Source organism: Staurois parvus, unplaced genomic scaffold, assembly GCF_062004578.1.
Source record: "Staurois parvus isolate SC_StPar_1 unplaced genomic scaffold, SC_StPar_1.0 ptg000575l, whole genome shotgun sequence".
Classification (NCBI taxonomy): Eukaryota; Metazoa; Chordata; class Amphibia; order Anura; family Ranidae; genus Staurois; species Staurois parvus.
The window spans coordinates 9118331-9135992 of NW_028318371.1; positions in this window are offsets into that span (position 1 = coordinate 9118331).

Below are 17662 nucleotides of genomic sequence, written 5' to 3' on the forward strand. Positions count from 1 at the left end.
GTTGTTCACAATATCGTTATCGGATATCCTGCTCATCAACAAAGAGAAAATCGGTCGATCATTTGATCAACAAATTTTTCATACGATTTTCTTACTGTGCATTCCTGGCTTAAGTTCTGCGTTGTTGCGGTTGGCCCAGCAAAGGAGACAAAGCCACCTGCAAGAATTAGCATTCCAGCAACCGGTCAGCAGTGGGAACACAGGCCGCATCCTTGGCATGTTGTTAAAATCCCAGGTCAGTCCCCCAGAATCCAGGACCGATGGGAGAAATGCATGTTCCCTATACATGAAGAGAGCTGCTGCTTATATGGAAGGATAGCAGGTGAAGGTGTGCTACAGTCTCGGAGGTGATGGGGGAGTGAGGTGCTGACATTGGGGGGACTCTGAAGTGATGGAGGAGTGAGGTGCTGACACTGGGGGGACTCTGAAGTGATTGTGGGGTGAGTTGTCTATTTTTGGAGGCTCTGAAGTAATGGGGGAGTGAGGTGCTGTTGGGGAGCATTCACTTATTACTGACCATCTGTTCTTGGAGATGGATTTTAGTCACAGTACACTGCTGCATGGTTTGAAAATCCAAAAAAAGTGCAAAAACAATGGACACCTAAACCATCTCATATCATAACATTTATATTTACTGTACAACCCCCATTCCCATCGATGAAATAAAAGTTTGACATACACTAGTTAGGCCTAGTATCAATTATTCAACCACTTGCCCTCCTGAGGATTTCCCCCCTTCCTGACCAGGCCATTTTTTGTGATACGGCACAGTGTTACTTTAACTGACAATTGCGCGGTTGTGCAATGCTGCAAATGTATGTCCTTTTTTCTCACAAATAGAGCTTTCTTTTGGTGGTATTTGATCACCTGTGAGGTTTTTTTTTTTTGCGCTATAAACAAGAAAAGACCAATAATTTTAAAAAGAAATAAACAATATCTTTGACTTTTTGCTATTAAACATCTCCAGTAAAAAAAAATTTAAACATCAAATTTCGTCATAAATTTAGGTCAAAATGTATCCTGCTCTTTGCTAAAAAAAATCCCAATACGTGTAAATTAATTGGTTTATGTGAAAGTTATAGCGTTTTCAAATGGCGGTATAGATACTGGGATTTTTTTTTTTTATTCTAGTAATGGTGGTGATCGGTGACTTATAGCGGGACTGCAGCGGGCATTCTAACACTGGGTGGGAACTGACTAACTGCCACTGACATCCCCAGTGACACCAATGCAGTGATCAGTGCTAATAAAAAGCACTGACACTGTACTAATGGCACTGGGCAGGAAGGGGTTAACATCTGGGGCAATCAAAGGGTTAACCGTGTGCTGTTTTACTGTGTGTGTGCTGTGTGTGTTTTACTATGGAAACATGCTGTGCAGAGAAATACACAGCAGCATGTTATTGCTGGCAGGAGAGAGACCTGTGTTGTTTACACACAGGTCTCTCCCCTGTCACTGTTCCTTGGCGATCAACGGGTTCCGGCGGGAAATCTTTCACCCAGTGATAGACTTCTGTAGTCACGAATGGCAGCGCGGGAAAGGCAGCGTGCGAACACCCTACACAAAAATGCAAAATCATGTATATATACAGATGACTTTGCGCAGGCCTGCTGCCCTGTAGCAATATTTCTGCTATAGGGCGAAGGGCATGCGGTTAAACTATCCTGCTGCTGACCAATTGTACCCTACTGTATTATCTGCAGCCTCAGTTCTTGTAGTAAAGCTCCTACTTGTACTCTTGGTCTCTTGGATATTTTGGACTATAATCCCTAAATAAAATTGTCCGGCCTCTGCTGTTACTTCTGCGGTATCTTAATTCTTGTAGTGAAGCCCAAGCCTCTTTTTGTCTCCAGTAAATTTGGGCATAACTTTGCTACTGCTAGGTAATATACCATTGCTGTGTTATCTGTGATCTAAGCTCCAGGAATTAGGCAAAATGTACTCATGTATTCCACAGCCCTTCAAACACTGCAAGGGTTAACTGTTCATTAAGTCTAGGGGTGCTAGGAACACTTAACTTACTCCCCGATGCAGTAAGCTGCCTCAATCCAGACAACTGATCCAGCAATACATCCTCTGTAAGGTGCCTTAGGCCTCGATTGTTGTAGTGAAGCCCCACCTTGTGCTCTTTTTCTCTAAGAAATGTGAGCCTAGCCTTGTTATTCATATCTGCTCTGTTGCTGCTGGCCAATTTACACAGCCGTGTTTTCTGCAGTCTCTTAATGAATTCAATACACTATCCTGTACTTTTTTTCCATAGTGCATTTTGGCCCAATTCTCTCTCATTAAAGACATCCTGCTGCTGGCCAATTGTACACTGCTGTATCATCTGCAGCAAGATAGTTCTGCATCAGCGAGAACAGGGACAGCCACAGCAAACTACTGGCCAGTTTCGATCTGTGGGTCCAAGCGGACCTATTTGATAAAAAGGCATGTATTGCTGTTGCCTGAAAAGTTTTTTTTTTTTATTAACCTGAAAGGAGAACTGAAATTAGATTGGGGTGTTGCTGTTTTATGTAAGCCAAGGCCATCGACACGCTATGTGGTATTGAAAAAAAACCCTGTATCTGTACATGTCTACCATGCCTCTGTCCAACTGGTCATGCCTTATTGACAGTAGTCTGCCTGTTAGCCCTAAAAGTGGGCAGAATTTAAACCTCAACCGCAGGCAGAAATAATACCCTTCCAGTGGGGCCCACTCGCATGGTAAGGGTTAAATGTACATTAAGTCTAGGGATTGAGGAAGAAGAGGTAAAACCTTATTCTTCGATTTGGCACGATTCCTCTTCGCTGTGATACTGGTCTCCCGAAGACTCTTCTTTAATGCACTTGGGCCATTGGTTGGATGCTGATGTCATCACATACGATCCATGTATGTGATGTATGTAAAGACAGTGAAGACCCACAACCTTTTCAGAGAGCAAAGGAATGTGCTGGAGCCTGCCGAAATGAGAAATAAACCAATTATTACAGCTTTTTTCTCTACCTCCTAGACTTAATGCAAATTTAACTCTTGCATTGTGTGTGGGGGAGGAATTGGATCCACTACAAGGGCAACGTATTTGACAAACAACATATCCTGGAGTGTTGATCAGTGGAAAAAGAGTCTACCAATTACAAGGGAAGTGAGTAAGGTAAGTTTTTGTACAGGTAAGGCCCTATAGGTTAGCTAGATAGGATTTTTGTTAGTTAGAGGCTGGGTAGCAGCCCGGGATGAGTCAGCCTGGGAGTGAGGTAGTGAGTTCACCTCACTACAGGCTGGGAGGCTCTACAGCTCAGGGCTTCTGGAGCCCTCCCACCCTTCCAGAAACATTGAGAACTTTCAGGAAGAGGAGGGGAGGAGGCCCAGATCTGCATGTCTGAGGGAACATGGCCAGGCATGGTAACGAAGGACAACCATGAAATGTGGCAGAGTCTGGGGAGTAGTGTTGGGTGGAAAATGGATTGAAAGTAGGTTGAATTTTGGAGCTTGGGAGGGGGCCCTAGGGAGGGAAGTTAACAACCTAAAGGTACGATGCTGGAAAGAAGGATCTCAACTGCCCAAAGTCTCCTAGGCAGGACATCCTGTGCAGCAGGGAAGGAGCCAGCCCAGCAAAAGGGCTGAAGGCAGCTATCAACCCAACAAGCTTACAGGAGAGGACAGTGTGAGTACTTCTACACCCCCTGGGCCAGATAAAGGGAGAGGATGGTCATTTGTAAGACCGAACTAGTTCTCATCCGGGATTGCTTAATTGCTAGCTTTTGGAATCCCTTGCCCAGGGATACCCTCAATGCAGCTGGGTGAAGACGAGGAATTATCTGGGGTGTGAGGAGGCACACCGAGGGGACTTCAGTGCTCCTTAACAGAGACAGTGCTGGGCTTTTTTGTCCAGTGTACGGGTTGCTAAGACATCTCTCTTCAAATTTGCAATTATTTGAGCATTCCTTTAACCCCTTAATAAAAACAACTAAAAACCAGCTGTATTACGGACTGTCAGGAATGGACTTGCCAGTAATGGTGGGACTCACCTGCCTTGTGGGCTGCAGTACCAGGGCTGGCCAGCGGGTGCTCTCAGCAATCAGAGACTCAACCCTGCAGCCAGCCTAACACCTGAAGCTGATTATGCAGGTGTATTTAAGGGATGGCCAGATCTGCAGTCTGGGCCTTGGTGTGTGTTTTCCATGGGCCCCTGTACCTTGTAAACCTGTGTTCCTGTTCCTGATTCCTGTGTTCCTGTAGTGCTTTCCTTGTTGCCGACCCTGCCTGTTCTGATCCATGCTGACATTCTCCTGCTCTGACCCCCGGCTCGTCCCTGACCATCCTTCTGCCTGATCCTCTGTACCGTGCTGCCCACTACCCTTGTCTGCTGCTTGTACCGTGCCTGTCCCCACCGTTACTGACCCGGCTAGTCTGACCACGTCGCTCCTGACTGTCATCCATCCCGCTCGGACCTGGACCTGCCAGCACTCTCTACCACAGCCGGACGCACTCAGGGGTCGCGACCCGGTTCCAGTCTGCACCAAGTCCATCCCCACCATCAGGGGCCCTGGTGAATAGCAGGCTGGGACTTAGACCCCGCGCCCTGAGGAAATCCGTGCTGTGGGCTTGGCCTGCCTGACCATTCCACCTCTCCAGCCCTGACTGCACTGTGTACCTATTGGTTTGTTTGTTTGCTCTGTGTACCTATTAGCTTAAGGTTAGCTTGTTTGCATTGTGTTTGTTTATTTGTGCAGCTGATAATAAATATTATTATTATAACATATCTGAAGCCTGCGTTTCCCTGCGTCAGTTCACATACCTCTGGTCATACCCTGGAGCCCTGACACGGACTCTGTATGTGTGGAAATGTGAAGAAAATGTGTGTTGCTCGGCCATGCAAAGCTTAGGGGAACCCAAAACTCAGTAGCCCCTAAGGGGGTAGTGCTACATATATGTTCCTTCTCCTCAAGACAAGAGCACATTAAACCCATACAGTGCGAGGGGGTGTCCTTACACTTTGAGAAATATTTCTTTTACACATCTAACATATTGCTAACCAGGCAGACATAATTTAGGGGATATTACTCTTCAGCTATCCCATAGCTACGGCACTAATGTCCCAGACATGTAAATGTCTATGGGAGCTGCATTTATTTGCTTGGTGTTGGGGGTGTCTGGAGTTCACAAAAGATACCAACAAATCTAACTGTCAGAAAACTCATATAAATGTCACTTCAGTTTTTAGACCTTTCATTTTTTTCACATACTTCCTACAGATATGAGTTGCAAGACTAGTTCAGCCCCACCTTGTGCAGAAAAATGTGAGTCTTGTCCTCTGGTTTACTGTAAAGTTATCTTTTTATTTTGAAAAATATTTCTTTTCAACAAGTTGCACTATTGGTAACCAGGCAGACATATATTGAAAAAATACTGCCCTTCAGCCTCCTCATAGCTACATTACAAATGTCCCAAACCCACTTATAAATGTCCCAGGCACATTGCTCTGAGGGTACATAGAAACATAGAAAAGTGACAGCAGAAAAAGACCGAGTGGTCCATCAAGTCTGCCTGTTTTTTATTTTTTGAGGGGGGTTGTTTTTTTTGTGTTTTTCTTTTCTTAACTATTTTGTCTGGGTATAGATATATGCTTGCCCCAAGCATGTTTGAAGCTGTTTACTGTTGACTGGCTCACTACCTCTGCTGGAAGTTTATTCCGAGCATCAAATACTCTTTCAGTAAAATAATACTTTCTGAGATTAGTTTTGAACTGTCCTCCAGTTAGTTTAAGGTCATGTCCCCGTGTTCTTGATTTTAGTTTCATGTTCAAAATCCTGCCCTCCTGAGCCTTATTCACCCCCTTGATGTATTTAAAGGTTTCATTCATGTCTCCCCTTTCCCTTCTTTCCTCCAGACTGTACTTGTTAAATTCCTGCAGTCTCTCCTGATATGTTTTATCCCCCAGACCTTCCAGCATTTTTGTTACCCGTTTCTGGACTCTATTCTATCTTATCAATATCTTTTTGTAAGTGAGATCTCCAGAACTGGACACAGTACTCTAAATGAGGTCTAACTAAAGATCTATATAGAAGAACTGGGTTCTCCTCCCTCCTGCTGGTGACCCCTCTAGTGATGCATCCTAGAATTCTGTTTGCTCCCCCCCCCCGCCTGGTCACACTGTTTGCTCACTTTGCAATGATCTGATATAGGTACCCCCAATTCCTTTTCCTCTGAAGTGCAGGCTAAAAATGTACCCCCAATGTTGTACTCTCTCTAGGGATTATTTTTCCTTGGATGTATTATTTTACATTTAGAAACATTGAACTGCAATTTCCACTGCTTTGACCAATCTTCCAGCAATGCCAAATGTTCCATGTTACAGACACCTCCAGGGATATCACCCTAATGCAAGCCTTTGTATCATCAACAAAAATACATCCCTTACCCCACAAACCTTTAGTTATATCACTTACATATAGATTAAATAGAACAGGACCTAGTACAGAGCCTTGGGGTATATCATTAGTGACTGGTCTCTGTTCCGGTTGAACCCCATATACAACCACACTCTGGTATATATCCTTTAGCCAGTTGCATATCCAATGAGTCACCTAAGGGCTAAGTCCTAGTTTGTACAACTTTTGTATTAGATCATTATGTGGAACTGTATCAAATGCTTTGCTGAAATCAAGATATGCCATGTCCACAGCACCACCCTGGTCCAAAACATTGGTTATATAGTCAAAAAATCCAATCAGATTAGTCTGATATTATCTGCTCTTAGTAAAGCCATGCTGCTATGGATCCAGCAAGTTGATTGTTTTTAAGTGAATAATGATCCTTCTTTTCAGGAGTGATTCCATTAACTTGACTACAACCGATGTTAAACTCACTGGCCTGTAATTGCCGGCTTCTACCTTGCTGCTCTTCTTATGGATAGGTACAATATTAGCTGTCCGCCAGTCATGGGGAACCTCTCCTGTTAGAAGAGATTGATTAAAAAGATCAGTTAATGGTCCAACAACTATACCTCAAAGTTATCTTAGAACTCTGGGATGAATACCATCAGGGCCCATTGTTTTATAAATATTTAACCGAGCCAGTTGCTCTGCTACCTCTGTTAGTTCTTGTTTCTGGGCACCAGTCATTTATCTTTAGATTTTAATAGAATGTATTGCACATTCGCATGGATAAATAGGAAGGAGGGTGAAGGAAGCACCGGATTCCTGTAGGTTCTATTCATAACACAGTCGTTGGTTGTAAGGGACCGCCTGACAGCACCTCTATCAATCCCCTGGCAAAGCCTCCCCAGAGTGCGGAGTCTAAGCACCGGAGCACTTGTTCACCAGGGCCCCTGATGGTGGGGATGGACTTGGAGCGCTCCGGTACCAGGTCGCAGCTGCTAGGTATCTCCAACAGGGGTAGAGGAGTCTGACAGGAGCTCCAGGGGGCTAAGAGTCTGATGTGAGGGAGCCTAGTGATCCCTGCGGGATGGATGGATGAGCTAAATCAGAGTCATACAGGCCGGGTCGGTAACTAGTGGGTCGGTGAGGTACAAAACGGTAGGCAAAGGATAGTTGGGTCACACGCAGGGTCAATACCAAAAGATCAGATTTAAAGGGGAACATCCAGGAGCAGAGTCAGGCAGGCCAAGGGTCAGGACAGGAGAAGGCAGCAAGGTCAAACAATACAGATCAAGATACTCACAACACAGGTATCAGCATACAAAGACCATTCGGCAACAAGTGTTTGTGCAGAGCTGGTTTAAATAGCCCGCCATGCACCTGACAGGCGTAGCCTAGGTCCTAATGCCTGCCTAGTACTGTCAAGACGACGGGTGCGCCTGGGTCCTAGTGCCCCGCCACCTACACGTCTTGGCAGACACCTACGCCTGTGTAGACCCATGTGTCGCGATGGTCCCTGACATTGGTCTTCTGAATGTCTTTCTAACCTTCTGGGTCCCTCTCTATACTGGCTGGACTCTTAGACTTGGTGACTCCTTGGCAGCTGAGGGTCTAGTGGCATCTATCTAGTGGTAAATTTGAGCCAAGACAGCCATGGAAAGGATCCTATGTTGTTCTCCAACTCAGCCAGTCTCTCACCACCTCCATGTGGGGGACAATCACAGTCTGCTTCCTCTTGGCCCAGTGGTAGCACTTCATGGCAGCCAATATCTTCAAGATTTCCTCTCAGGATGAGAGATCCTTCCACCGCCCTATAGGCAAGTGTCTATTGTTTGCTGTTACTTTCATGCTAAAACATTGTATTTCTGGTGTAATGTTACCTTCATTATTTTTGGCTAATTATTGTGGGGATTGGGTTGTGTGTGATTTCTTCCTCTGCAGATGTATCACATCCTGTGTGTTTGGGTATATATACACCTGCAGAGGACCACCTGGGGTTGGTTGTCCTATGGGAGGACGTCTGTCAGGATGTGCTGCTAGTTAGGGATTTCTACTATTTCCATTTGCTTCCTATAAAAAAGGCTCAGCTTAAGGAATTCAAGATTTCTATATGTAGTGCTACTTCCATAGGAGCCGCATGAATACTGTCCAGGTCTTCCCCAATTACTTTGCCCCTCAGCCAGACACATAGGCTCATTCACATGTATATCCAATAATCAGTCTAGGGGTATTGTTTTTGTTGGTTTTTTTTTTTTTTTTTTTGGAGAACTTGGATAGCAATGGGGAATTAGATGGGATACTCCAGAAATAAGAAATATGTACAGCTGAGAACTTTTAAGTAGTCTCATGGATAAGCTATGACCAAGTCTGTGCTTGAATCAAACAGTACACTTCAGACTTTAAGGCAGTAGTAGCATAAGTAGTAGCAAGCTTCATCAGTGTCCTTTGTAGCAAGAAGTTAACACAAAGTTCTTCAGAACATCATCCAGTGTCCCCTTTAGCCCAGACCCACATCTGACTTCCTAGAACCAGAAGGGGGTTAAGCAGCACACAGTCTGTAGGACCCTTTAGGGGTGTCTGTACTCACAAGGCCAAAGAGCAGATGGCACCCTTCCTCCAAGATACCAGACCAGATCTCCTCAGCTTTAGTAGAAACCAGGTCTCAGCATACAGGCTTTCAGGTCACCCACCTGAGGCCACATTGGCAGTAGTTGCCCAGCAAGGCAACGTGCCCTCTCCCAGGCTGGAACAATCCTATACAGAAAAGACCCAGAGCCCAGTGTGCTCATAGAATAAATGCACTTACCCATCATTCCATCAAAGCCAGTCTCTCTGGGATAGGCTGGGGCTGCATCAATATTCATGCTGCCATCTTTATAGCTCCACACCAATATTCCAGAAACTTCTCAAGAATTCTGGCCACAGAGGGAGCTAACGGCCTGGCAACAGCTGAGCAGGCCTACCGTATTTTTCTCTCCATAAGACGCACCTAGGTTTTAGAGGAGGAAAACAAGAAAAAAAATATTCTGAACGAATGGACTGCAGACATAGTACAGGAAATGACCAGAGACTGCGGATGCACTACAGGAGATGACCAGAGACTGCAGATATAGTACAGGAGATTACCAAAGACTGCAGACATAGTACAGGAGATGACCAGAGACTGCGGACACAGTACAGGAGATGACCAGAGACTGCGGACACAGTACAGGAGATGACCAGAGACTGCGGACACAGTACAGGAGATGACCAGAGACCAGGGGCGGACTGACCATTTGGAAACTCGGGCACTGCCCGAGGGCCCGGGGCCAGTAGGGGGCCCCATGAGATGCCCCTGGTACCTTTTTCATAGGCTTTTTTGAGTTTGGAGGGGCCCCATGAGTTGTCAGTCCGCCCCTGCCAGAGACTGCAGACATACTACAGGAGATGACCAGAGACTGTTTATATAGTACAGCAGATGACCAGAGACTGCGGACACAGTACAGGAGATGACCAGAGACTGCGGACATACTACAGGAGATGACCAGAGACTGCGGACATACTACAGGAGATGACCAGAGACTGCGGACATACTACAGGAGATGACCAGAGACTGCGGACGTACTACAGGAGATGACCAGAGACTGCGGACACGGTACAGGAGATGACCAGAGACTGCGGACACGGTACAGGAGATGACCAGAGACTGCGGACACGGTACAGGAGATGACCAGAGACTGCGACACGGTACAGGAGATGACCAGAGACTGCGGACACGGTACAGGAGATGACCAGAGACTGCGGACACGGTACAGGAGATGATCAGAGACTGCGGACACGGTACAGGAGATGACCAGAGACTGCGGACACGGTACAGGAGATGACCAGAGACTGCGGACACGGTACAGGAGATGACCAGAGACTGCGGACACGGTACAGGAGATGACCAGAGACTGCGGACACGGTACAGGAGATGACCAGAGACTGCGGACATAGTACAGGAGATGACCAGATACTGCAGACCTTTGGGGAGCGGGGGGGGGGGGGGGGCGGGTATCCGCTCCCACTTCTGCGACGATCGCCTAGTTACACAGCTCATTGAATTCATACTTACACACAACTACTTTACTTTCAATAAAGACATCTATCTTCAATGTATGGGTACTGCGATGGGAAGTAAAATGGCACCCCATAATGCCAATTTATTTATGGCTGACCTGGAGGAAAAATTCCTGAACAGCATGGAACAAAAACCATACAGATACTATCGCTATACCGATGATATTTTCATCATATGGACAGAGGGTGAAGAATACCTAAAACAATTTTACTCATTGATCAACACTTTTCATCCATCAAACTAAAAATGGAATACTCAAACACACACGTCAACTTCCTAGACACCACAGTATACATCAGGGATGATACGCTTCACACCTCAATATACAGGAAACCCACTGACAGATGCAACTACCTCCACAGTTCCAGCTTCCACCCCCAACACACAAAACGTGCCATCATACACAGTCAGGCCATTAGATACCACCGAGTATGTTCTGACCCAAGAGACAGAGATAAACATCTCGGGACACTAGCAGACTCCTTCCATAAGAAAGGTTACAAAGACAAAACTATCAACACCAGTATAAACACAGCCTTGAGAACCCGAAGAGAAAATCTGCTTCAGTACAAAGAGGAAAAAAAACAAACAACCGCGTACCTCTAGTAACCACATACAACCCGGCACTAGAAGGAACAAGAAAAATAATCAAAGATTTACAACCCATCATAACAGAGGATGGAACTCTGAAACCAATATTCCAGCAACCCCCAATACTGGCCTTCAGACAACCCCCCCAATACTGGCCTTCAGACAACCCCCCAATACTGGCCTTCAGACAACCCCCCCAATACTGGCCTTCAGACAACCCCCAAACCTGAGAAATAAACTAATTAGTAGGAAACTTCCTTCTGATCAAGATGTCACAAATACTGTAATGGAAGCACACCCTGCAATAAAAAACGCTGCAAACTGTGCAACCAAATCAATCCATCAAAAAGTGTCAGACACTCAAAAGGGATCTTCAATATCTCCGGATCATACAGCTGCACCTCCAGTAATGTTGTGTACCTTATCCAGTGCAGAAAATGTAGCAAAGGATCTTATGTTGGCGAAACAGGACAGAAGTTGCAAACAAGGATGAATCTGCACAGACATACCATCAAGGAACATAAAGAAGATGACTTTTGCACACCTGTGGGACACCATTTCGCACAACCAGACCACATTATGGAAGACCTCAATATTTTAGTTCTTAAAGGAAATTTCAAATCCATTCAGGAAAGAAAAACTTTTGAACTAAGAATGATAATTCTAATTGACACAACAGATAACAGCCTTAATTTGGACATGGGATTCCTCAATCATTATCCAACAGTTTTATGACTATCACCTCAAGCATGACTCCCTCTGTGAGTGTTGCCCCCCCCCCCCCCCTAGTCTTTGCTTTTGCTGTGTTTTATCTCTAGTCTCTTTTTTTTCCCATCCCCCACATCTCTTCTAACATTCTGCTAAAACTTTGTGATTAGTACTGCTTGGACCTTGAAGAAGGGGACATACCCCAAAAGCTTGTCCTCAAAATTGTACGTTAGTGCAAATAAAAAAAGTATCACGGACGGTACTCAATTGTTTCAGAAAGCACCCGAAACGGTTGTGGAATCCAGACAATTTTATCTAACAGTGCCTCACTTAGAGTACTTTCTATTTTAAGGAATAGTGATTTCCAAATATTCAACCTAAGATGTCATTAACAATTGACCATCTAACAGTATTGAGGAGAGGATTGTCCTTTGTACCTACACAGGACTTTAACCCATTTGAATGGGTTAAAGATATACATTCGTTTGCCAGGAAACTGGCTCTGAAGAAATAATATGAGGCCAAACCATCTAATACTCCGATGGGTTTGACATCTAGAGATATGGAAGCCCTAAGTGTATTGGAATCATTACAAGCTTAAAAAGAACAGCGGGGATGCTGAAATACGGGGTCCTTTTTCCACATTTAAACCAAGGAATAACTATACCCCGCTCTTCCCTCAGGGGAGCAGCATCCAACTGTTTGTAAAATTGGTTGAGAGAGATTTGAATGATTTATGGTTAAGAAGGTAGAGGAAAAATAAGTAATATAATATGACTTATTCTGAATGGAAGGTATTGGAAGATCTGCGCAGTAATAAAAAAAGTAGTTATAAAGGCAGCTGACAAAGAGGGAAATATAGTCTTGATGGATAGAGCATTTTATTTATCAAATGAGTCACGGTATATCAAATATCACTTATATATAGTTTTATTTTTATGTTAGTACATAGCCACCTAGAAAAAACCTCTAAAACATCAATGAAACACACTTGGCTACCTGAGAAACCAAAAGGTAGTTTTAGGTGTGGTCACTGTAAGGCATGTACATTCTTGAGCAACACCAAGGAGTTTGTTAACCCTAAAAATGGGGAGAAAAATAAAATAAGAGATTTTTATAATTGCACTACAGAGGGGAAGATTTATGCTTTAAAACGCCCATGCCCCCCTAATATATGTAGGAAAAACAATTCACCCCTGTAGGAGACAAGTTCTTGAACATGTGAACGATATTGCTCAAAATAAGGATAGACCAGTAGCAAGACATATGATACAAGAACATGATGGTAAGGCTGACCTCCTAAACCTTTGAAATATTAACAAATATAATCGGGGTCCTAGAAAAGGAGACCTAGATGAATGTCTTAAAACTTGAAGCAAAATGGATTTTCTGTTTAAGCTCAAGGGCACCTTATGGTTTAATTGAAGGCTTTACCTGTCAAGGTCCTACCTTTTCCCAGAGGTTATGCTGCTCCATGTGCTGGTATCCATCTTGGGTTTCTGCAGAGCATGGTGGGAGTCTTTTATGCCCTCAGGCCTCTACGGTCCATCCCCCAGAGGGGTGTGGTTAATCACATATAAGCCTGTTGTCCGCACGTGCTCTTTGGATTCGTGTCTTGTATGTTCGTGTTGCAACAAGCTCTATTTCTACTCTCGTGGCTCTCCTGGAAACTGATTCGGCTTTTGACTAGACTATTCTCTGCGTTATCTCTTTATCTGACCTCCCGTTGCTGAACCCGGCTTGTGACCTGTTATTCTTGTCTACCGTTCTGTACTGTCTGTCCCGTTGTTATCGACCCGGCCTGCCTGACTACGCTATTGTCTTATCTGGTTCCTACCAGCTATATGCCATTTGCGGCGACCATTACCGCAGCTGGGGTGTCTCGGGGGCCGCGACCTGGTCCCTGGCTGCGTCAAGTCCATCCCCACCATCAGGGCCCCTGGTGAAGGGCAGCCTGGGACTTAGACTCCGCGCCCTGAGGGACTCCGGTCTGTGGGTGGTGGTTGTCGTCAGTCAGTGCGTGACCCTGCCTCTAGGCCTGCCTGTCCGATCCACAGCTCCTGCCCTGACATTTCCTTCCTTCCTTTTGTGTGTGAATAGGGATTCTGTGCTTTTTGTTTGATTTTGTCCCATAAATGCTATATAATTGTATGAACTCTAATTTTGGTCCTTAATTAGTGGAGCATTAAGATTGTTTGAGAGCACCAGCAGTGTGTATTGTGTTGTGGATTGATGTGCTGCTGTGGTGTTATTTTTTTGTCCACAAGATGGCGTCTGTTGAGGTACTGAGCATGTGCGGAGGCCATTTTGATGGCCAACCTCTCTATATAGAGGTGAAACAAACGACAGGTGCCATTTTGCCATCATGTGAAGCTGAGCACAACTTACAGCCACTATGTGACCTATTTTAATTCATTAAACTCTGAACGATTCTGTTTTTTGCAGCGAAACATATAGGAAAAGAAGTGGAATATTCTGCAATGATCGAGTCAATCACTTGATCTCAACCCTGTTGAGCATGCGTTTCACTTGCTGAATGCACAACTAAAGGCAGAAAGACCCACAAACAAAGAACAACTGAAGACAGCTGCAGTTAGAGCCTGGCAAGGCATCAGAAAGGAGGAAACCCAGTCATTGGTAATGTCCATGGGTTCCAGATCACAGGCAAAGCATCAGAAAGGAGGAAACCCAGTCTTTGGTAATGTATATAATAAAGTGCAGCGCTGCACTTTATTATATACATTGTTCTTTAAAGGTTTAATTTGGTTAGCTTAGTGCGTTAGCTGGAGAGCGTTCACTTTGTTTTTTTAATAATTTGTATCAGTCTTTGGTAACTTCCATGAGTTCCAGACTTCAAGCAATCATTGTCAGTAAAGGATTCTCAACAAAATATTACAAATTAAGATTTGATTTGATTATATTCGCTTGTCCAATTACTTTTGGTCCCTTGAAAAAAGGGGGGGCTACTCTTAAGAGGTGTAATCCCCTGGATGTACATACCCTCAAATTAAACCTGAGAGTGCGCACTTTCAGCCCATATCCATTATATAACTATAGCTTGAATATGTTTTGGTAAATACCTGAAAAAAATCTAAAATTGTGCCTGTGTCCAAATATACAGTATATTATTATACATTATTTATATAGTGCCAAAAGGTTTGCTCACACTGTACATTATAGTGGGGGACAGTACATGAGACAATACAGTAACAAGACAGAACACGAGGGGTTCAAGGGCCCTGCTCTTTCGAGCTTACAATCTAGGAGGGAGGGGATAGAGGTACAGGAGGAAGTGGTTGTGGGGGATGGAGTAGTAGGAGGAGTGTAGGGTGTAGATCAGCAATTAGGTGAGGGTGGGGTAGGCTTCCCTGAAGAGATGGGTTTTCAGGGTGCGCCTAAAGGTGAGGAGGGAAGGTGACAGTCTGATGGATTGGGGTAGTGAGTTCCAGAGGATGGGGGAAGTCCTGGAGAAGTCCTGCAGTCGGGCGTGGGAAGTGGAGACCAGGGAGCTAGAAAGTAGGAGGTCTTGTGAGGAGCGAAGATTACGGGTAGGGTGGTATTTGGGTATCAGGTCGGTGAGGTAGTTTGGGGCAGTGTTATGAATGGCTTTGTATGTCAATGTTAGTAGTTTTAATTTAATACGTTGGGCAATCGGAAGCCAGTGGAGGGAATGACAGAGGGGGGTGGCAGAAGCAGAGCGGTTGGTGAGGTGGATGAGTCTGGCCGCTGAGTTCAGGATAGACTGAAGCGGGGATAGTCTGTGATGAGGTAGGCCGGTGAAAAAGGAGTTGCAGTAGTCAAATCGTGAAATAATGAGGGAGTGAACAAGTTGTTTAGTAGTGTCTGAGGTTAGGAACGTACGTATTTTGAAGATGTTGCGGAGATGGAGCCTGCACGAGTTTGCCACGAGTTTGCAGAAGCAGAGCGGTTGGTGAGGTGGATGAGTCTGGCCGCTGAGTTCAGGATAGACTGAAGCGGGGATAGTCTGTGATGAGGTAGGCCGGTGAAAAAGGAGTTGCAGTAGTCAAATCGTGAAATAATGAGGGAGTGAACAAGTTGTTTAGTAGTGTCTGAGGTTAGGAACGTACGTATTTTGAAGATGTTGCGGAGATGGAGCCTGCACGAGTTTGCCAACGATTGGACATGGGGTTGCAAGGACAGGTTAGAGTCAAGAGTGACACCTAGGACTTTGGCTTGCGGGGTGGGACGGATGGTGGCATTGTTGGTCATGATGGAGAGGGTGGGGTGGGGAGTACGGGCTGGGGGGAAAATTAGGAGCTCGGTTTTGGGAACGTTCAATTTGAGGAAATGGAGTGACATCCAGTCTGATATGTCGTTCAGTAGGTGGGTGATACGGGCGGAGAATGAGGGGGTGAGGTAAATTTGCGTGTCATCAGCGTAGAGGTGATAGTTGAAGCTGTGGGAGTGTATCAGTTTGCCGAGGGAGGAGGTGTAGATGGACCTAACTGTAGGTCAACATGGGCTCAGTATGAATCCCACTGGATCCTCTGCTTCCAAAAGGTCTCTCCAGGCACTCTCAGGAACAATCCTTTATGTTCCCACTCCGATGGATAGGTGCTCAAAAGATAAGGAACTCCTCATAGTGTAGTAAGGCTTTTTTACCATAAAAATTCTAAAAAATGCCACTCACATAAATACAAGGTTCACAGAACCTATTGCAAGCATTTAAGGGAAAACCAGGATGAACACAGATGGCGGCTCCTGCACACACCAGAGAAGACATCACAAGCTTCCGTCCTACATGTTACACCACGAGTTGTGTGGCTTCTTCAGGGCCATGTGTGTTCATCCTGTTTTTCCCTTAAATGCTTGCAATAGGTTCTGTGAACCTTGTATCTATGTGAGTGGCATGTTTTATACATTTCTGTGGTAATAAAGCCTTACTACACTGTGAGGAGTTCCTTATCTTTTGAGCACCTATCCATCGGAGTGGGGATGTAAATAATTGTTCCTGAGAGTGCCTGGAGAGACCTGTGGAAGCAAAGGATCCAATGGGATTCATATTGAGCGCATGTTGACCTATATTTTCTATGGGTCAGCTGTTAAGGTGAGCATGCATGCCTGAAGGTGGAGGACCACCATAGATTTGCACATCTGTTGAAGTCACTGGTGCATTACTTTAAATGTTGGAAGAAAGAGACTGTTATATCACTTTTGGACTGCATTTTGCACTTTATTAAGTGTTATCTATCATTCACCATTTATCTGTTTTTTGTATATTCAGTAGAGCTGCTTATTATATTTTTATTTTTTTAAGGCGCACTTTTTGTGAATATCTAGCCCAGTTGAACATTTACTTGATTCATCACATATTTATTTCACTGGGGGGCTGATTGCTCAGCCGGGCATTTGTTTTACAACCATTTAATACTGTTTTTGTTGATTTTCACACTTTATGCTTTAGGTCAGCTGGGTGTTTATTACAGCTTGGCCAGGTGTTTACTGCTATTGTGATCGTGTTTTATTTCTGATATATGTTTCACATATTTTACTGTTTCTGTTGTTTTTTTACACTTTATTCTTCAGTTTAGCCGGGTGTTTATTATAGGCTGGCCAGGTGTTTATTGCTACTTGATTTTGGTTTATGTTTGATATATGTTTCACATCTCATTTGCATTTAGTGGCTCAACCAGTTTTTTTTTATTATTGTTTACTATTGACTTTATTTGTATCATGGATTTATTCTATTACACTTTGGGTTTGATGCTCAGGAGAGTGTTTATTTATGATTAGTGTAGTTTCTTGGGTTGCTAGGGGGCAGCGCAGCACTATTCTTGGGGAGTTTTATTGATGTGGGAACACTTTTAGGTGCTTACAGCGTCTTATTGTTTATTTGTGGCAGGTCATGACTATTATATCCTAATTTACCTGATATATATTCTT